The sequence below is a fragment of the Symphalangus syndactylus genome, chromosome 6 (assembly GCF_028878055.3).
Source record: "Symphalangus syndactylus isolate Jambi chromosome 6, NHGRI_mSymSyn1-v2.1_pri, whole genome shotgun sequence".
Lineage (NCBI taxonomy): Eukaryota > Metazoa > Chordata > Mammalia > Primates > Hylobatidae > Symphalangus > Symphalangus syndactylus.
This window is the reverse complement of record NC_072428.2, coordinates 127,160,028-127,182,600: the sequence shown is the minus strand read 5'-3', so window position 1 is coordinate 127,182,600 and position 22,573 is coordinate 127,160,028.

Genomic DNA, 22,573 nt, shown 5'->3' with positions numbered 1-22,573 from the left:
ACACATTTTAGAACATTTTCAACTGCCAGGAGCGGTGGCTCATGCCTGTAATCCTAGCACTTTAAGAGGCCGAGGCAGGTAGATCATCTGAGATCAGGAGTTTGAGAGCAGCCTGGCCAACATAGCGAAAGCCTGTTTCTACTAAAAATACTAATATTAGCCAGGCCTGGTGGTGGGCGCTTATAATCCCAGCTGCTCGGGAGGTTGAGGCAGGAGAATCGCTTGAACCTGGGGGCAGAGGTTGCAGTGAGACGAGATCACGCCACTTCACTCTAGCCTAGGTGACAGAGTAAGACTCTGTCTCAAACCAACAAACAAAAAGAAACCCCATTTTCATCACCCCAAAATAATGAAACCACATACCTATTAGCAGTCATTCCTCAATTACCCCAAATATCCCTCCCCTCCCCACCATGAATAATCACTAATCTAATTTACTATCTGTAGATTTGCCTAGTCAGGATATTTTATATAAATGGAATCCTATGATATAGAAATTAACATATAGAAAATGTGATTTTTAAAAGATATAGGTGTGGATATTTTAAATTTCCCTCCAGGCCCTGCTTTTGCTCTATCCCATAAGTTTTGATATGACGTGTTTTCATTTTCATTCTTTCAAGAGTATTTTCTAATTTTCCTTGTAATTTATTTAACTCATTGGTTATTCAGGAGTGTTATTTAAGTTTCACATATTTGTAAATTCTCTGAATTTCTTTCTGATATTGATTTCTTATTTAATTCCATCGAGTGAAGAGAACATATTTTGTATGATTTCAGTGCTGTTAAACTTACTGAGGCTTGCTTTATGGCCTAATAGAAGGCCTATCTTGGAGAAGGTCTACCTTATGTTCACATAAGATGATGTTCTGCTGTTGTTGAATGAAATATTCTATAGATCTTGTTTAGGGTTAGTTGGTACATAGTGTTATTCAGTCTTCTATTTCCTTATTCATTTTCTGTTTAGTTTTTCTATCCATTATTGAAAGTAGGGTATTGAAATTTCTGATTATTTATTTTTCCCTCCAGTCCTGTCAGTTTTGCTTCATATCTTTGGAAGCTCTGTTGGGCAGCATGTACGTGTTCATAGTTGTTTTATCTTCCTGATGGATGATCCTTTTATTGCTATACACAGTATCTCTTTTCTCTAATAACATTTTGCTTTTGAAAATCTATTTTTTTCTGATATTGGTATAGTCTCTTCAGGGTTGCTATGATTGGTCTTTGTATGGTTATACTATATGCATTTTCATCCTTTTGCTTTCAAATCTTTGTATCTTTGGATAGAAAGTGTGTTTCCTGCAGGCAATGTATAGTTAGGTTTTGTTTGTTGTTGTTGTTGTTGTTTTTGAGACGGAGTCTCGCTCTGTCGCTCAGGCTGCAGTGTAGTGGCGTGATCTCGGCTCACTGCAAGCTCCGCCTCCCGGGTTCTCGCCATTGTCCTGCCTCAGCCTCCCGAGTAGCTGGGACTACAGGCGCCCGCAACCACGCCTGGCTAATTTTTTTTTTTTTTTTTGTATTTTTAGTAGAGATAGGGTTTCACCGTGTTAGCCAGGATGGTCTCGATTTCCTGATCTCGTGATCCGCCCGCCTCGGCCTCGCAAAGTGCTGGGATTACAGGCGTGAGCCACTGCGCCTGGCCGGGTTTTATGTTTTTAATCAGACATATGCATTATCATTGGATTGTTTAATCTATTCACATTTAATGTTATTGATAAAGTTGTATTTATGTCTCTCATTTTACTTTTTGTTTTCTATGTGTCTTATGTTTTCTTCCTCTATCCCTCCTTCCCTGCTTTCTTTCACACTAAAGGAATATTATTTATTGTGTAATTTTTAAATTTATTTAATGATCTTTAAGCTACATTTTAAAAGTTATTTTCTTTATTGTTACTTTAGGGCTTATCACGTACATCTTAGCTTCTCAGAATTTACTCTCAGATTTATAGTATCTTAATTCCAATTAGATGTATAAACATTACTCCTATATAGCTCTATTCCCTTTTCACAATTTTTGTGATACTATTGTTATGTAAAGCATACCTTTATAGTTTACAAATCCCAAAGTATATTGCTTTAACTATTACTTTGCACGATTTTATATCATTTAAGAAAGTTAAAAGAAGGAAGAAGAGCAAGTATATATGTATAAGCCTTTTACTACCAGCCTTCTTATTTACTATTTGTTGTTTTATTTATTTGGTCTTGTGAATTCAAATTACCATTTGGTTTTATTACTTTCTTCCATAGAGCTTTGTTCTTGCACACTAATTCTGCGCTAATGTCAAATACATTACATTTCTATTTGTAATATTCTCCACAATACAAATATACATATGTACTTCTATGCAATTGCTTTTTAAATCAGTAAAGAGAAATAAAAAGAGACCTCTGCATTTATGTTGCCTTTTAAGTTACATAATCATCTTTACCAGTGCTGTTTTTTTCTGTATATTTGAATTACTGTCTGGTGTCATGTGCTTTCAGCTTGAAGAATTTCCATTAATATTTATTAAAAGACACGTCTGCTAGAAACCAGTTCTCTCGGTTGTTTATCCAGGACTATCTTTATTTTGCTTTCATTTGTGATAGTTTTGCTAGCTATAAGACTGTTAGTTGACAATTTTTTATTTCAGTACTTTATATCTGTTTTCCTGCTGCCTTTTGCTCTCCATTGTTTCTGATGTTAATTTTATTGGGGTTCCTTGTATGTAACAAGTCATTTTTCTTTTGTTGCTTGCAAGATTTTCTCTTTGACTTTTGACAATTTTGTTATAATATGTCTGGGTCTGAATTTCTTTGTGTTTATCCTATTTCTAATATCTAGAATATATAAAGAACTTTCAAAAGTAAACACTCAAAAAGCAAACTATGTGATTAGCAATGGGCAAAAGAAATGAATGGGCCAGGCTTGGTGGCTCACGCCTATAATCCCAGCACTTTGGGAGGCCGAGGCGGGCGGATCATGAGGTCAGGAGATTGAGACCATCCTGACTAACGGTGAAACCCCGTCTCTACTAAAAATAAAAAAATTAGGAGGTGTGCTTGTGGGCGCCTGTAGTCCCAGCTACTCGGGAGGCTGAGGCAGGAGAATGGCGTGAACCCGGGAGGTGGAGCTTGCAGTGAGCTGAGATCTCACCACTGCACTCCAGCCTGGGCAACAGAGCGAGACTCCTTCCCCCCCGCCCCCCAAAACAAGAAAGAAATGAACGAATGGACATTTCACTTAAAAGGATGGGACATAAGCACATAAAAATATTCAACATCACTAGCCATTAGAGAAATCTGAATTAAAAACACAATGATATATCACTCTGCACATATCAGAATGGCTAAAATAAAAATAGTTGTAATCCTACATGCTAGTAAGAATGCAGAGAAACTGGGTCACTCATATGTCGTTGATGAAAATTTAAAATATTACAGCCACTCTGGAAAACAATTAGGCAGCTGGTTTAAAAAACTGGACATGCAGCTACCATTCAATCCAGCAATTGTATTTCTAGGTATTCATTATACAGAAATGAAGATTTAGGTCCATACAAAAACCTGTATGTAAATGCTCATAGGTGCTTCATTTGTAACTGGAAACAATTCAGATGTCCTTCAATGGGTGAATGGTTAAACAAATCGTTGTACCCACAGCACAAAATACTGTTCAGCAGTAAGGAATAATGAACTATTTTTACCTGCAACAACCTGCATGAATCTCCAGAGAGTTATGCTGGGGGAAAATGTCCAGTGGCAAAAGTTTACATACCGTATAAGTGTATTTATATATCATTCTAGAAAAGACAAAAATCATAGAAAAAGAAAGCAGATTATAGCACGAATGGATATGGAAAGGATAGCAGCACATGGGAACTGGGCAAGATTATAGAAGGGCAACATGAGGGATCTTTGCTGTGATAGAAATATTCTCCATTTTGACTGTTAATGTCAATATGTTGTTTGTTCTATTCTACTATGGATTTGCAACATGTTACCCTTGGGTAAACCACGGTAAATCGTGCATGGGACTTCCTTGGATAATTTCGTAAAACTTCATATGAATCTAAAATTATATAAAAATAAAAGTTATATTTAATAGAAAGCATTTCATTTTATTTTTTTCAAAAATAGAAGGTGGGCCAGTTATATGGAGGAAAACAAAGTAAATGCAGAAATTTAACAATAGCTAAATATGGGTTAAGTGTTACATCAGTGCTCTTGGTACTCTTGCAACTTTTCTAAGGTTTTACAATTATTTCTCAATATAAGAATTAAAAATAGCCGAAAAACAAAATAGAAGAGCAAAGAGGTGTTGATAAAGCAAAAAAACTAGCTCCATATACAAGCTCATTGTCAGGAACACAGAATTATGCAGAGAAGAGATGGAAAATAGCATTAGAAAATATTTTGATAGATTGTGCAGTGTTTTGACTTGTGGACTGAGGAGGCTTGGATATCATGCACTAAACAGTAGAATGTTATTAAATACTTTTAAGCATGTGAATGACATGATCAAAGTGGAACTTTGAGAAACATTGATCTAGCCAGTGGTGTGCAAAGGGAAGAGAAATCAGGGCAGAGAATAAGGCAGGTGGGAATGCAAACTGCCTATCAGTGTAGTCAGAGGCAAGAAATTATGTGAGTGAACACTGTAAACAAATAGAAAAGCTTTTATGGTGTGTAGAAATCAATTTCATGTGTACAAAATAGGAGAGAAACTAGCTTGAACAGCTACTGATATAAAAATAAATAATTAAAACCCTAGGGATTTTAAATTAAAACAAGTTCAATATGAACCAGGAATATCAAAAGACTCCTAAAAAATCCAATATTAGAGTCTTCGTTGATTCTAGTAGAAATGCATCGTCTGTATAAGAATGATAAAATTCTACCATATTTTACCTTTATCAGACAAAAACCTAAATAAAGTGCAAAGTTCTTGCAGCCCATTTTAAATCAGTATTTTGTTGCTTTTACTTTGTCTGTAGTTTTGAGTTTATAAAAGAAATATAGGGTATTGGGAAATCATGACCTGACTTTTAACAAGCATTGTAAACATGACTTTCACATTCTGAGATCAAAGAGAGGGGAGACAGAAAGAGAAGCCTGACTGGTACTAACAAGAGATTGAATTTACTTCGGATTTCAGTATGTGTTAAGGAAGCTCTGAGGTAAGGCTGACAGATGAGGAAGACGTCTTACGTATTTTCACGATGAAATTATTCCTGCAGGTACCTCCACAGGGAAGTTATTTGCTTGAAAAATTTTATTCACTTTGGGAAGCCACTTGCTTAGACAGTCATCCCAGCTCTTGGTCTCTCAATCTATTTCGGGAGACACAACTCCCATGTACGCGTGATGGGCTGTCCTACTCATCTTTTTTTGTTTTCTGTCTTCCTCAACTGATTTGACAAATGGTCCTGTTTATCAGTTTAGATAACTTTCTTCTGGCAATAGCTTTGCCAGCCACTGATATTTTAACCTCCAAACATTCCCGGTTAATGTCTTCTCTGCTACCATCTTAAGTTCTGTATAATATATACATACTGAATGATATGATTAATTTATAGTTATAATATTTACATGAAATTCTCTGTTTTCATAGAAATCATAAACCAAAGTGTGTCATTATACAATTTAGTGCCTATAAGGAGACAACCATTAATGGTGGTTTTTATCAAAACAACGTACATTTCTGTGATCATTGTACCAATATACCCCAGGGATTCAGGCTCAAATTTCAGTGTCAGGTATCATTCATCCTTTTCCCTCATCATTGTTATCCATTTTTCATGAACTTTTTGGTAATAATGTAATTTCTATAAGATTTAAAATATACAGTGTCTCTCATCGTCAAAAATGTGATTTTGGGGAGCTTTCTTACTTACTTAAGGTAAACTTACCTGCTTATAATAAATATAAAATTTTCTTAATTTGTGGTTTACAACTTTAAAAACTGGCATAAAAGTGATGAACAATACAGTCTGGGTTCTTCAGTGGTTGGATGGTTGACACGACTGGAAAAGTCAACAAAAGAAATTAGTTGGAAACAAAGATGAATAGGAAAATTTGAATTCTAGTCAGATGGTTAGCAAAAACCATGATGAAGGCCGCACGTGGTGGCTCACTCCTGTAATACCAGCACTTTGGGAGGCCGAGGCTGGCGGATCACCTGAGGTCAGGAGTTTGATACCAGCCTGGTGAACATGACAAAACACGGTCTCTAACCAAAAATACAAGAATTAGCCAGGTGTAGTGGTGTGCGCCTGTAATCCCAGCTACTCGGGAGACTGAGGCAGGAGAATCACTTGAACCCAGGAGGTGGAGGTTGCAGTGAGCCAAATTGTGCCACTGTACTCCAGCCTGAGCAACACAGCGAGACTCTGTCTCCAAAAACAAAAACAAAAGAAAACCCATGATGAAATGTCTTAGTGAGATCACTTGAGTCAGCATTTCAAGACATAATTAAAAATAGCTTCTCACTTCAACCTCAAACCTCCATTATCCTCATGTTCATGGTTGACTCAAGAATAGGGATCTCATAGAATATTTCTGCATTCTAACTCTAATGAAATTGCATTAGTGTGCTTCTCTTAAAATTCCTATTTGCTCCTCTAGTAAAATTTTCCCGTGTTACTTTGTAACATCACTATCATAGGACTTATATATTAACCCACATATATTGGTTCATGTGTTTATCTTTCTCCTAATTCAGGCATCTCTTAAGTGGAGCATATTTTTATTACTCAAGTGTTTGTAACATATTTTGTAATTTGGGTCAATAAAATACTGAAAGAAAATATTTCTAAATAAATAGCAAAAAACATTTTTATATAAGTTATTTAATTACATAAACATCATATCTCAGAACTATTCATTTGTTTACATATTCTCTAAAAGAAATATACATATTGTGGGTATTAGTGTTTCCCTATGGTTTTTTTTGTTTCTTTTTATTTTGTCTTATAGAAATTGATAAGAACAATATGATAAACTCCCATGTATCTTTTATACAGATTCACCCATGATTTAAATGCTGCCTCGTTTGTTTCATCATTATCTATCTATCTATCTATCTATCTATCATCTATCTATCTCTCATCTATCATTATCTGTTCTTAAGGTCTTTTTCTCCATCTCAGGGATATTTTAAAAAACAAAACAACTTTTGAATTTTTTCCTCCTGAGATTGAATCAGTGTTCTTCTCTGGGAATTCCCAATGGTTAACTTCTGAGTGGTATAGTTCATATCTTTTCACTTTTCTCTCATATTTCCATCTTTTAGTTCTAATTTCATCTCTATATTCTAGAAAATGTCAAGGACTATGTTTTACATTGTATGATATTAATGGATTTCTTAACGTTGTGCCAAACTTGCATTCCTGGAACAAATCAGATTTGGTTTTCTTCATGTAGTGCTGAATCTGTAAATATTTTATTTTATATGTTTGCATTGAAATTCATAAATTAATCTGTATTTTCTTTACTTTTATTCTTTTTACTAGATTGACTTCATAACTTCATTAAAAAGTTGAGAAAATGTCTTCATTTTCAGTAGTCTGGAAAAATTTATATAGAGTATTGAAAGCTTTAGTAGAATTTCTATGTGAATTCATCTGAACAAGGTGCTAAAATGCCTACAAAGTTGAGTAGTTTTCCAAGAATTTTATTGATTTCTTCTATATACTTTGGTCTGTTTAATCTTCCTCTGTCTGATGGAGTCAATTTTTGTGCTCACTTCGTTCACACGTACTCTAATGGAGTCAATTTTGTAAATATATATTTATTTAGGAAATTATCCATTTCATCTGAGATTCAAAATATTTGCATAGAATAGGCCCTTGTAATTTTTAAAATTAATATTATTTTTAATTGACAAATCATATGTATATACATTCGTGAGGTACAATGTGATGCTTAGATATATGTGCACACTGTGGTATGGTTAAATCAAATTAATTAACATGGTCAATAATAATGTATTATATATTTTAAAAGAACTAAGACACTTAATTTTAAATGTCTGACCATAAAAATGATAGGTAAACGAGGTGATAAGCATGTTAATTGCACTGTGGTAATTTTTAAATTACCTCATGTTAATGCTTTAATTAAAATAGATTTTTGTGGTAATTTTTAATTTCTTGTTTCACTGGATATTTCTTCCTTATAATTTCTTAATTTGTTCATTTGTGCTCTTTCCTCATTTCTTCTTGATCAAGTTAGCTAATAAATTGCCTATATTTGTATTTATTTTTTTAAATATAACTTGTATGACTTGGCTTACTGTTTTACTATCACAATAATTTTTGCTTTTAACTTTTTTTATTTTTTTATTTTTATTTTTTGGGTTCAATTTTCTTTTTATTTTATTTTATTTTTTATTATTATTATACTTTAAGTTTTAGTGTACATGTGCACAATGTGCAGGTTTGTTACATATGTATCCATGTGCCATGTTGGTGTGCTGCACCCATTAACTCATCATTTAGCATTAGGTATATCTCCTAATGCTGTCCCTCCCCCCTACCCCCACCCCACAACCGTCCCCAGAGTGTGATGTTCCCCTTCCTGTGTCCATGTGTTCTCGTTGTTCAATTCCCACCTATGAGTGAGAACATGCGGTGTTTGGTTTTTTGTCCTTGTGATAGTTTACTGAGAATGATGGTTTCCAGTTTCATCCATGTCCCTACAAAGGACATGAACTCATCATTTTTTATGGCTGCATAGTATTCCATGGTGTATATGTGCCACATTTTCTTACCTTGTTTCTCGTTTTTTCTTCTGATTTAATTTGTTGTTAGTTTACTAGATTATTGAGCTGCTATTTAACTTTACTAGATTATTATTATTATTATTTATATATATTTTTATTATACTTTAAGTTGTGGCATACATGTGCACAACGTGCAGGTTTGTTACATATGTATACATGTGCCAAGTTGGTGTGCTGCTTTACTAGATTATTGAGCTGCTATTTATTTATACATATTCTTTCATTTTTACTAATAAAGGTGTTTTATGTATTTAATTTTCTTCTGATCATTGCTTAAAATATATTCAATAAATTCTGATAGGTAGTGTTTCTCTTGTCATTTATTTTTAAAGAAATTCTGTACTTTTTGTTTTCCCTTGTCACCAAAGAGTTGTTTAATAGGAGATTAAAATTTTTTGTTAATAATTTTTGATTTTATTGAATTGTGATAGGAGAGTACTACATCTCTACTTTACAAAATTTTCTGACTTTTTTTTGTGAACTTTGATTTTGAACTTTGATCATTTTTGTGAATTCGTGTATTTTAGGGTGTACATTTTGATACATACCCATATGTAGGTTGTTTATGTTCTTTAGTTTTTCTTCTTTTTATTTATTGACCAATTGCTCTGTTTTGTACTGAGAATGGTACATTAACCTCTCACTATTTTATTTCTAATTATGTCATATTGAATATCCTATAGTTTTTGCTTCACGAAAGTGGTTGATATGTTGTTCAGTGCCTAGAGATTTGTAGGCATTATACTTTCATTGTGACTTGTGGTGTTTAGCATCAAAAAGTACTCTCTCTGTCACAATTGATGTACATTGGCTAAAATTCTACACTTTCTGATTTCAGCATTGCACCCCTTATTTTCTCATTGCTACTGCTATTATTCATCTTTGGTCTTTCTAAATCATTTTGTTTAACGTATACAGCATACAGTTAATTCTTGCTTTGTGTAATAAATTGAAAAGTGTTTTACTAGGTGAGTTAAGCCATCCACATTTATTAGTATGATTAATATGATTTGACTCAGTCTGCCATACATTTTATAATTGTTTGTATTATACTTGCTATCTTCCTTTTTCTACAAGATATATATTCTTTCCTCTTTTATTTGTAAGAAAAATAATGTATCTAGGAAGATTTGCATTTTTTTTCTAGTGGTTACTTTTGTACTTATTTTCATTTGTTAAATTTTTTATTTTTAATTTTTGTGGGTACATAGTGGGTGTATGTATTTATGGGATACATGAAATGTTTTGATTCACCCATGCAACGTGAAATAATCACATCATGGAGAATTTATCCTTCATGTTACAAACAATCCAATTACACTCTTTTGTTATTTAAAAATGTACAATTAAGTTATTAATGTATTAATGTAACAATTAAGTTATTATTGACTATAGTCACCCTGTAGTGCTATCAGATAATGGGTCGTATTCATTCCTTTGAACTATTTTTGTTTTTTACCCATTAGCCATCCTTACTTCCCCCTCATACCCTCACTACCTTTCCCAGCCTCTGGTATCCATCCTTCTACTCTCTATATCCATGAGTTCAATTGTTTTGATTCCTAGATCCCAGAAATAGGTGAGTACATGCGATGTTTATCTTTCTGTGCCTGGCCTATTTCACTTAATATAATGACCTCCAGTTCCCATCCATGTTGTTGCAGATGATAGGATCTCATTCATTTTTATGGCTGATTAACACTCCATTGTGTATATGTATCACATTTTCCTTATCCATTCATCTGTTAATGGAACGTAGGTTGCTTCCAAATCGTAGCTGTTGTGGATAGTACTACAACAAACATGGGAGGGCAGATATTTGTGATATACTGATTTCCTTTCTTTTGGGTATGTACCCAGCAGTGAGATTGCTGGATCATATGGTACCTCTATTTTTAGTTTTTTGAGGAACCTCCAAACTGTTCTCCATAGTTGTACTAATCTATATTCTCACCAACAGTGTACAAGGGTTCTCTTTTATCCACACCCTTGCCAATATTTGTTATTGCTTGTCTTTTGGGTATAAACCATTTTAACTGGGGTGAGATGATATCTTATTGTAGTTTTGATTTGCATTTCCACAAATCAGTGATTAATAATTGTGATAGTCAATAATTATTGGTGTGATGATCAATAATTTTGAATATCTTTCCATATGCCTGTTTGCCATTTGTATATTTTCTCTTGAGAAATGTCTATTCAAATCTTTTGCCCATTTTCTAAAACGGGATTGTTAGATTTTTTTTTTTTTTTTTTTTTTTTGCTATAACGTTATCTAAGCACCTTATATATTCTGGTTATTAGCCCTTGTCAGATGAGTAGTTTGCAAATATTTTCTCCTATTCCGTGTGTTGTCTCTTCACTTTGTTGATTGTATACTTTAGTGTACAATCTTTTTAACTTGATGTGATCACATTTGTTCATTTGTGCTTTGATTGCCTGTGCTCGTGGAGTATTACTCAAGAATTTTTTGCCCAGACCAGTGTCTTAGAGTGTTTTCCCAATGTTTTCTTTCTTTCTTTCTTTCTTTCTTTCTTTCTTTCTTTCTTTCTTTCTTTCTTTCTTTCTTTCTTTCTTTCTTTCATCTTTTCTTTCTTAATTAATTAATTAATTTTAGACAGAGTCTCACTCTGTCACCCAGGCTGCAGGGCTGGAGTGCGGTGGCTCGATCTCGGTTCACTGCAACCTCCACCTCCCAAGTTCAAGCAATTCTCCTGCCTCAGCCTCCTGAGTAGCTGGGATTACAGGTGCCCATCACCAGGCCTGGCCAATTTTAGTAGAGACAGGGTTTCACTATGTTGGCCAGGCTGGTCTCGAACTCCTGACCTCAGGTGATCCACCTGCCTCAGCCTCCCAAAGTGCTGGGATTACAGGCATGAGCCACTGTACCCCGCTGGCTCCCCAATATTTTCTGGTAGTAGTTTCATAGTTTGAGATCTTAGATATAAGTCTTTAACCGATTTTCAAATATGGTGAATGATAGGCTTATAGTTTCATTCTTCTGCATATAGATATCCAGTTTTCCCAGCATCATTTTTAATATATTTTTATATGGTAACTCTATGTTTTTTTTTCTTTATTCCTTCTTAAAAAGAAAAAAACTGGGATATGTATGCAGAACGTGAAGGTTTGTTACAGAGGATACGTGTGCCATGGTGGTTTGCTGAACCTATTGATCTGTCCTCTAAGTTCCCTCCCCTCACTCCCTACGCCTCAACAGGCCCTGGTGTGTGTTGTTCCCCTCTCTGTGTCCATGTCTTCTCAATGTTCAACTCCCACTTATGAGTGAGAACATGAGTTGTTTGATTTTCTGTTTCTGTGTTAGTTTGCTGAGGATGATGGCTTCCAGCTTCATCCATGTCCCTGCAAAGAACATAGTCTCATTCCTTTTTATGTCTGCATAGTATTCTATGGTGTATATGTACCACATTTTCTTTATTCACTCTATCAGTGATGGCCATTTGGGTTGGTTCCATGTCTTTGCTATTGTAAATAGTGCTGCAATTAACATATGCCTAGCAGCATTAATTGAAGAGACTATCTTTTCCTCAGTGTATGTTCTTGACACCTTTGTCAAAAGTGAGCTCACTGTAAGTGTGTGGATTTATTTTGGGGTTCTTTATTCTGTTCCAATGGTCTATACGTTCATTTATATGCCAGTATCATGGTGTCTGGGTTACTATAGCTCCATAGTATAATTTGAAGTCAGGAAATGTGATTCCTCCAGTTTTGCTTTTGTGCTTAGGATAGCTGTGGCTATTCTGAGTCCCTTTTCATTCCATAAAATTTTAGATTTTTTTTCTATTTCTGTGAAGAATGTCATATTTTGATAGAGACTGCATTGAATCTGTAGATTGCTTTGGGTAGTATGGACATTTTAACAATGTTTATTCTTCCAGTCCATGAACATGAAATATCTTTCCATTTCTTGTGTCCTCTTCAATTTATTTCATTAGTGTTTTGTAGTTTTTATTGTAGAGATCTTTTACTTCTTTGGTCACGTTACTTGTTAGATATTTAATCTCATGTGTGGCTATTGTAAATAAGATTACTTTTTAATTATTTTTCATATTGTTTACTGTTGGCATATAGAAATGCTACTGATTGTTCTATGTTAATTTTATATTCTTCAACATTGCTAAATTTTTTTATCAGTTCAAATAGTTTTTTTTTTGAAGTCTTTAGGTTTTTTCAAATATAAGATTTCATAGTCTGCAAACAAGGATAATTTGACTTCTTCCGTTTCTATTTGGATACTCTTTCTTTCTTTCTCTTGCCTTATTGCTTCAGCTGGGACTTCCAGTGCTATGTTGAATAACAGCAGTGACAGTGGTTATCCTTGTTGTGTTGCAGATCTTAAAGGAAAGACTTTCAATTTTTTTCCCTACTCAGTATGATACTATCTGTGGCTCTGACATGTATGGCTTTTATTATGTTGAGGTATATTCCTTCTATATCTGTTTTTTAGGGTTTTTATGATGAAAGAAAGTTGTATTTTATCAAATGCTTTTTCAGCATTAATTGAAATAATCATATGGTTTTTATCCTTCATTCTGTGGATATGATGTATCATATTGCTTGATTTGTGCATGTTGAACCATCCTTGCATCCCAGGGATAAATTCCACTTGGTCATGATCAATGATCTTTCTAATGTATTGTTGAATTTGGTCTGCTCATATTTTGTTGAGGATCTTTGCATCAATATTCTTCAGATATCTTGACCTGGATTTTTTCTTTTTTTGATGTATATTTGTCTGGTTTTGGTATCAAGGTAATACTGACCTTGCAGAATGAGTTTGGAAAGTATTACCTTCTCTATTTTTCAGAGTAGTTTGGGTAGGAATGGTTTTAGTTCTTCTTTAAATATTTGGTAGAATTCAGCAGCAAAGCCATCAGGTCCTGGGCTTTTCTTTACTGGGAGACTTTTTATTACGGCTTCAATTCACTTACTTGTTATTTATCTGTTCAGGTTTTGGATTTCTTCCCGGTTCAATCTTGGTAGGCTGTATGTGTTTAGCAATTTGTCTATTTCTCCTAGATTTTCCAATTTATTGGCAAATTGTTGCTCATAGTAGCTACTAATGATCCTTTGAATTCTCCAGTATTAGTTGTAATGTCTCTTTTTGCATTTATAATCTTATTTATTTGGATTTTCTCTCTTTTTTGTCTTAGCAAGTCTGGTTAAAGTTTTGTCAATTGTGTTTAACTTTTCAAAAAACAGCTTTTTGTTTCCTTGATCTTTTGTATTGTTTTCCTTACTTTCATGTCATTTATTTCTACTGTCATCTTTATTATTTATTTTCTTCCACTAATTCTGGATTTGGTTTGTTCTTGCTTTTCTAGTTCTTTAAGATGCATTGTTATATTTTTATCTGAAGTTTCTCCTCTTTTTTAATGTAGGCACTTATAGCTATAAACTTCATTCTTAGAACTGCTTTTGTTGTATCCCACTAGTTTTGGTGTGTTACGTTTTCATTATAATTTATTTCAAGAAATTTTTCAATTTCCTTCTTAATGTCTTCATTGGCCCACTAGTCATTCAGAAGCATATTGTCTAATTTCCATTTCAGGGTAGTGGGCTCCCTTCTGGCCCAAGGCAAGTCCAGAAATGCCATCCAAGAGTCAAGTCCTAGAATCAGTTACCTCAAAGACCTGCTTGGTGCTCTACCCACTGTGATAGACCTAGTACTTGAAGCCAGCAAGTCTTAGAGGGGCACCCAAGACCCTGGTGTAGAACCTGGATACTGCTGCTTTTAATTCAAGGTCCAAGGGCTCTTCAGTTAGCAGGCGATGGATATTGCCAAGACTGTGTCCTTCCCTTCAAGGTGGTAGGTTTTCTTCTGGCCCAGGATGTATCTAGAAATGTCATCTTGGAGCTAGGGCTTAGAACGGGAGCCTCACAGCTCTGGCTGGTGTCCTATTCTGCTGTGGCTAATGTGGTACCCAAAATGCTAGAAAAAGTCCTCCCCACTCTTCCTTCTCTTCTTCTAAAGCAGAAGAATGTGGTATCTTTGGAGCCACAAGTTGTGCAGCTAGGGTTAGGGGAGGGTGACATCAGAATGCCCTTAGTTGCCCTAGCTAGTGTCTCAGTAGGTTGTATGCCCCCACCCCCCACCCCCACTCCACTGTCTCTGGGCCCAGTTTAGACCTAGGACTCACCTAAGAGTTGCAGTCTTTGTGACCTGTACTGCCTTTTAAGTTTACTTAGAGACCCAGAGCCCTTTCACCCTTGGTGGCAAGGTTTGTGGTAACTCAAGTTTGGACCCCTGGGATCAGCAATTCCCCTCTAGCTAAGGCTGATTTAAATGTGCCCTCCAGGGGAGGGCGTCAGCTGAATTTGATCCAGTTTTCCTTTTTGCTCCAATATTAATAGGATAGCACTGAGTTCAATGCCTCATATTGCTGTGCTTTCCCTCCTCCAGCACCCAGGGACACTCTGGGCACCACCCGCGATTGCCAGGGGTTGTGGTAGAGTGGTGTCAGCGATTCAAGGCTGTTTTTTCTACCTCTTTAGTGCCTTTTTCAGTGATACAAAGTTAAAAGCAGATATTGCTTTCAATTTGATTTTTGATTCTTATGAAGGTGTTTTGTTTATTTGGATAAGTTAAATTCGTGTCCTTTTAGGTGGGACAATGGGTGGAGCCTTCTGTTCCACTATCTTTACTCCATCTCTCCAAGTTTGAGCATAATCTTGATCAAATTATGCTGAGGAATGCTATTGTGTAGTTTTCTTCTTTCTTTTAAAATATTATTTATCCATTAAATAGGAAACTGAAGTAGCCTCCAATATAATCTTAGATGTGTTTTTAAAAATATAATTATCTGTTATATTTTAAAAAACTTGGATTTCTATAGAGAGATGCATGCAGTCAATTCTTATTATTTGTGGTATTTATGTGCTGTAAAGGTGCCATGGACACTGACCATTGCTCCCAGAATAATTATAGAGACACATTATTGTGAGCCTCTGTTCACAACATTTTCATCAATCAATCTATAAATAACCTTGTTTTATGTTTGTTTCTGTTTAAAGACACCTTCTTCAATATGGATTGTGATTCATTAACGTTGAACTCAGATTCAATGATTGCTACAGCTCACGCTTGAATAAAGAATATCTAACACACATATTTTCTCCAGAAGGCACATCAAAACTTCTTGTGCTTAAGAACACTAGACAGCAGTTCAGCACTATACTAGGGGACCATTTAAACAGTGAATTCACCAAGAAAAAACTCAATCAGGTGAAAAATGTAGCTCTAAATATGCTGTGAAAAAGGACATGTTTTTATTAGAAGAGAGAAAACAGGAAAGCAAAGCGTCACCTTTTTCTGCCACAGTTGGGAACTTTATGTTGGGCCACTCAAACTTTTCACTGCATTGAGCATGCACATCTATGAATGACTGTGAAAGTGCTGCAATTATTTATTTTCGGGTTACAAGTAAATTTTAGGGAGTAGACAAATTCACACATACAGAATTTGTGAATGAAGATCGACCATATATGTGGTCAGTTTGCCCTGTAAACTGTAGATCCTCAAGCAATAGAAAATTAGTTTTTATCCCAAGGCGGGCAGATCACGAGATCAGGAGATTGAGACCATCCTGGCTAACATGGTGAAACCCCATCTCCACTAAAAATACAAAAAATTAGCTGGGCGTGGTTGCAGGCATCTGTAGTCCCAGCTACTCGGGAGGCTGAGGCAGGAGAATAGCACGAACCTTGGGAGGCATAGCTTGCAGTGAGCCGAGATCACGCCACTGCACTCCAGCCTGGGCGACAGTGAGACTCCGTCTCAAAAACAACAACAAAAACAAAAACCAAAAGAAAAAAGAAAATTAGTTTTTACCTAAATAACTTTAAAATATATTTTTCTTTATTGTCTTAACCTGAGGTCTTTAAACAGAATAGAACATTGTGATTACCTAGAGAACAAAAACAAGCAAACATTTCAAACAAAAAAGTAATGATGTCAGGACATATCTTTGAACAACTGAACTAGAACAATGTGGCTTTGGGCCAGGAATTAGTAGCTGTAAATGCAATTTTGTTACTTACAATATTGGTTTAGAACAAATGGGGTTTTGTGTCATTCAGGGATGTTGGGCGGGCATACTGATTGAGCAAACATCTGACTATACAAGTACACATTGCAATTAGTAAAGTAGATATAAGCCCAGCACTATAGTCAAAGAATATCAGCCTGTCCATATCTATTGTATACTGAAAATAAAAAGTGTAATTCCCTTGGGGAACATCTGTCTTCCATGCAATTGCTTTGTTCTATCCCAGTTTATGAAGCAGAGTTTGAAGAATATACATGATGCAATGAATTATGCCTGGAATAACCAATGTCCTCCCAATCAAGTGCACTCTTACAGTCTTAGATATTATAGTCACTTTAGCTTGGAGATTGTTATGATTAAACTTGTTCTAGAATGTTCTACTGTTGTCTATTTACCAGGATTCAGTACTGAATACGTTTGCCTTTCTTGCCAAGGTTCCTGAACCAGCCTGCATTGTATGATTTTCCCTTCTTGAAAGAGAAAATAATACTGACACCAGAATAGAGGTGCAGAAAGGGAAGAGTGAAATAATAAAAACTTTGCTGTTGAGTTCACATTCTTGTCTTTAAAGTTGTGGAACACATATATATTGTAAAGTTGTATTTGGTTCTGTGACCTATAATTTGGAAGTAACTCAACTCCTGAAAAATACATGCAAAAAATGACAATAATTTCTTTTTTTCTCATTCTTTGTGATGTCAATCCCATTACTTCACAAGGTAAGGAAACTTTTGCTCTGATCCATGTTGGATCCATGTATGTCTTCTTTTTATAAAGCCAAGCAAATGTATTTTCTTTGTACAGTCTTCAGTGGATTTGGGAATAGTGCCACAAGAAAACTTGCATTAACATCCAAGCTGTTGTAATCTTGTGTGACTTTGAACTTAACCTCAATGAACCTAAGTTTTTCCATAAGCAAAAATAGTGACAATAATATTACCTCTCCTAAGCAATTCCCGAGAAATAATCTATGAAAAGCAGTTAGCACTACTTGTGATAGCTAGTAGGTGTTAAAAAAGTATTAGCATAGTTATTATTAGCTTTTTATATTATATTGTTTTCTGGATTTAAAACTGTATTTCAACAGTGAAGACAGTATTCTAAATGTCCTTCATCTGGTAATCTTCTGGCAAAAGAGCATTTTTTGTGTGAGAGACCTTGCTCATCTATGGAGGCAGAGACCGTTTTAATTATTTTTTGCTTTATCCTTAACATCTGACACATGTAGGCACCCATATTGTGAATGGCCAGGTAAGGTAATGACTGGATCAATATATAAATCAATATAAATCAATTGAATTGAATATAAATCAATTTATAGAGGTTTAATAGAAAAGTATAATATTTAGCAGAATTTCAATTTAGTTCTGCTAAATATTTATACTTTCCCATTAAGCTCTGTTTTTTTCTAATGAATTCCAGCACCTCTTCTTCAGGTGATACTTAGAAGTGCCCCAACTACCCCATCAAGTCTGTTGGCTGCTTCAAATTCATGCATTTTACTTCTTCAGGAGCCTCTTTCCTAAGAAAACATGTTAAATGAAGATTTATCAGCTTCAAAATATAGACAAGATGTATTTAAGTAATGGAGGGAAAGGCTTGATGGCTCTCCAATCTAAAGTGTGTCCAATGTATGTAATTTTTAATTATGGGATAATAAAATATTAAGAAGAAATTCCATGTAATTTTCATAGTTATATATCAACCTCTCACACCATAGGGTGAATTGATTCATTTTTCATTTACGTTCATGTTCTGATTAAATAATTGAACATGCCCTGCTCTGAAACACCAGAACAACTCTGGAATACAGCTGAAGGTGCCAACCTTCATTCCACTCTTGTTCAACCCATATGTCTTAGTAGCCCCCTAATAATCATGTTCCTTTCACATCAGTTTCTTCAGGCAACAGAGTATTTCCCTACATGGATATCACTCCTACTTTATTGGTAAAGCTATAGGAGAGGAAGGAAAAGAGAAAGAAAAACACAGTGCAAAATAACAACCCACATTTATTGAATCAACATATCTGTAGAGGGAATAATAAATAAATTATAATGCTTTCTCCACACAATTCTGATGATCAGTTATAATCATGAAGCTTTCTTTGGGCACCTTCTAAAATGTATCCATTCCAGAGCCACATCAAGGCCTCCAACAATTCCTGAAAATTCAGATTCTGGGGTACATCTGATAACTACACTGAGGAATGGAGAGATTTCATGAGAAAAATACTGCGAAGGAATACAAGACCTCTCATTATTTAGTAAACATCATCAAGGCTTCTAGACAAGCTCAGTCCAACAGAAATATAATGTGAGTCACCAAAGCAAGTAACCTATAATGTAAAAATTTCTAGTGGCCACTTAAAAAAAAAGTAACAAGTAACAGGTGAAATAAATTTTAGTAATATATTTAACCCAATATACCCAGAGTATTATTTTTTCCATATTAAAGTATAATTTTTACATAATCTTTTTCATATTTAATCTTTGAAATTTCATGTGTATTTTACACTTACTGCTGATCTCAATTCAGACTAGATCTTAAGTATTCAGGAGCAACATGTGGCTTGTTGGCTGTATTGGAAAGCACAGCTCTAGAGACAGGTAAACGATTAGAAGTAAAGCCCAATAAGCAAAGCATAGAACACAGCATTATTTAGATTTTCACTATGCACCTCAATCCTCCATCCTCAACGTTTGAATTGTGTTAGGAAAATATTCTACAGAAAAGTAAAACTCAAAACCAAACGTGCTTGAGTAAATTAGAATTTGAGAATGTTCAGACAGTCCCATTGCTCTTCGGCAAGCGTCCTCTCTCTCACGATCCCTGTATCTTAGCCACAGGTGTTGGATGTAGCCCAGGTTGAGAATCCCAGCTGTTTCACAGGGGCTCTGGCAAGTTGACAGCTGCTTTATTACCAGAGCTTGAAATTGAGGCCAATAAACTTAGCACACAGGGACCTGAAGTCCGGTTTGCGGAGACAAGGCCACCATCATGTGGAACCTGACGGAACTGCAGTGAGATTCACGTTCCCATTGCATGGCGAAGACTCAAATGACCTAAGTCATCAGTGCATCCCCACTGGGTCAACCCTTCAAGAATGCCTAATTAACATACCTAAGAAATGTGCAAAACCTTGGAGATCTAGAGAAGGTTCAGAGAAGGCCAATTCCTATTTCAAAAGAAACAAAAGACAGACTGAAATAGCTAAATCATGCAAGGTCAAAATCAATAAAAATCATAAAATGTAAAATGAGGACTTACACACATCTGCCTGCTGAAACCAAGGCTCACTGAATAAGAGTTCAAATATAATATTGGGTTAAATCTACGATTTTGATTGGAAAACTTTTAAAAAATCCTTATTGTAAGAGGAGATAGATTTTAAAATAAACTACTATAGGATGATGAGTTTATCTTTTTGAAGAATAGGCCAGTATAGTGAATTATTAGGAAGGTTTGAAATGACAAGATGTATTTTGAATGGCAAATTGCTTTGGCAATATTAAGAAATTTAGACTGTTTCTATGACAGTTCTATATAGTCTGACTTCTGGTTTCATAACACCCTTACATTGTACATGTGTAACACAATGAGAAAGTTTCAAAATATTCAAACATATAAAAGATAGGCACATATTACTGTGAAGTTGATAAAATGGTCAGGGTGTGTCTGTTGATGAAAATGAAAGACCATCATGTAATACTAAAAAACATGGTACCGGCCAGGCGCGGTGGCTCACGCCTGTAATCCCAGCACTTTGGGAGGCCGAGGCGGGCAGATCATGAGGTCAAGAGATCGAGACCATCCTGGCTAACACGGTGAAACCCCGTCTCTACTAAAAATACAAAAAATTAGCCGGGCGTGGTGGCGGGCGCCTGTAGTCCCAGCAACTCGGGAGGCTGAGGCAGGAGAATGGTGTGAACCCGGGAGGTGGAGCTTGCAGTGAGCCGAGATCGTGCCTCTGCACTCCAGCCTGGGCGACAGAGTGAGACTCCGTTTCAAAACAACGACAACAAACAAACAAAAAAACGTGGAGCCACAAAGAATATTAGCGTGTTTTCATTGTATCTTCCACTGAAAGACCTGTGTTTTCCTTTCCCAGAAACAAGATCCCCAAGCACACAATATTTGCTCCCTGAAAACTTCAGGGTGTATTATTAACCCTATGTTTTCTGAGCCTGTAGAAAAGATGATGTGAGCAGGAGCCAGTATGGGTTTATTAATTAAGAATATGTCAGAACAAATTATTCTGTTTTGAAAGGGTTGACATGTAGGGTATGATGATTTCTACACAGCATTTAACTAAAGGTTACTCTTGTTTCTTGGTTAATAATATGGCGAAGTATTGTCTGGATTACCGTCCTACAAGTTTGAGCAATTTTTCCAGAGAAGTTTAGTTCTTTTTGTACTCGGGCATTTCTAATAGAATATTTGTAACCTCTCTGATTTATCTTGTCTTTTTAGTATCATAGCAATGACATGACTTAATGCTTAGAAAACATGTTTATCAAATTTGCAGATGACATAAAATTCGGAGACTAGCTAATATGATAGATGTCACAATCAAATTTTAAAATTATTGTGCAGGCTTAATACAAAATGATGACATTTAACAAAGATAAATGATCTTGCATTTTAGTTAAAACAATAAACTTTATAACTAGATTGGGAAGACCTTTCTTTGAAGAAATTTATATAAAAATAATCTGAAACTTTTGTTTATCACAAAATACAAGTTTGGTAACACCCATACAATTTTAGTTTACTAAGATGGATTTCTGGGGTCCAAACAAAATTTGGTGATAATCCCCCTGAACTCTGTCTTTAACTGACAACATTGTGTTAATTTCAGGGCCACATTTTGAGAGAGAAACTGACAAATTAAATGGTATATGCAGAAAGAATTTTGAGATTTATAGTGCTGTAGAAGCCACTTATAAAAAGATGATTTTAAAGAAAATGTAGTTATTTTCAGGACAGCATAGCGTTTATGTTCATAAATTATGAAATAAAAGAGATCTGAGTTTAAGTCCCAGAATAGCCATTAACCCTGGCAATCTGACCTTGGGTGAGGTGTTTAATGTTTTTCAGCCTCAGTTTCTGCATCTGTAAACTGTTTATAATAATGATAACAAAGAGGATATATGCTAGCAGAAGTTAGATTTTAAAGAGACAATGCAAAGTAGATATATTCCATTTAGCTTTGTGTGATAAAACCACTGGAGGAAAGGGAATTTTGTTTAGTATATTGTAATAATTTGAATTACCCAATTGAGTAGTTGAGTTAATCCATTAAATCACCCAAATTGTCTGTATAGGTAATGAGCTCTTGGCCACTTGAATAGCCACAGAAGCTATTCAAAGGTGTCTCAGTTAAGAGCTTGCAGGGGATTTCTGCTGTTAGTTGGAGGTTTGAGGATACATATGACAATATTTATGACCAGTAATTTTCTTGAGGAAGTTGCACAACCAAGAGACAAGCAGGTGACCCGCCTCTGAGTCTCTGAGTCTAATGAAAATATACACACACCTTCAAACAATTACATTACAATGTGTTAAGGAATAAGCGTGGAGCACTAAAACAGAAGAAACGAAGAGCACCTGCGATAGCCACAGTTTACCTGTCTGGTAGGATTTCTTTAGCTCCATTGCTCATTTTTGTTCTTCTTTGGAATGTCACCCTTTAGAATGAAAACAACAGAAAACCTTCAAAGTATTTATTGTCCTG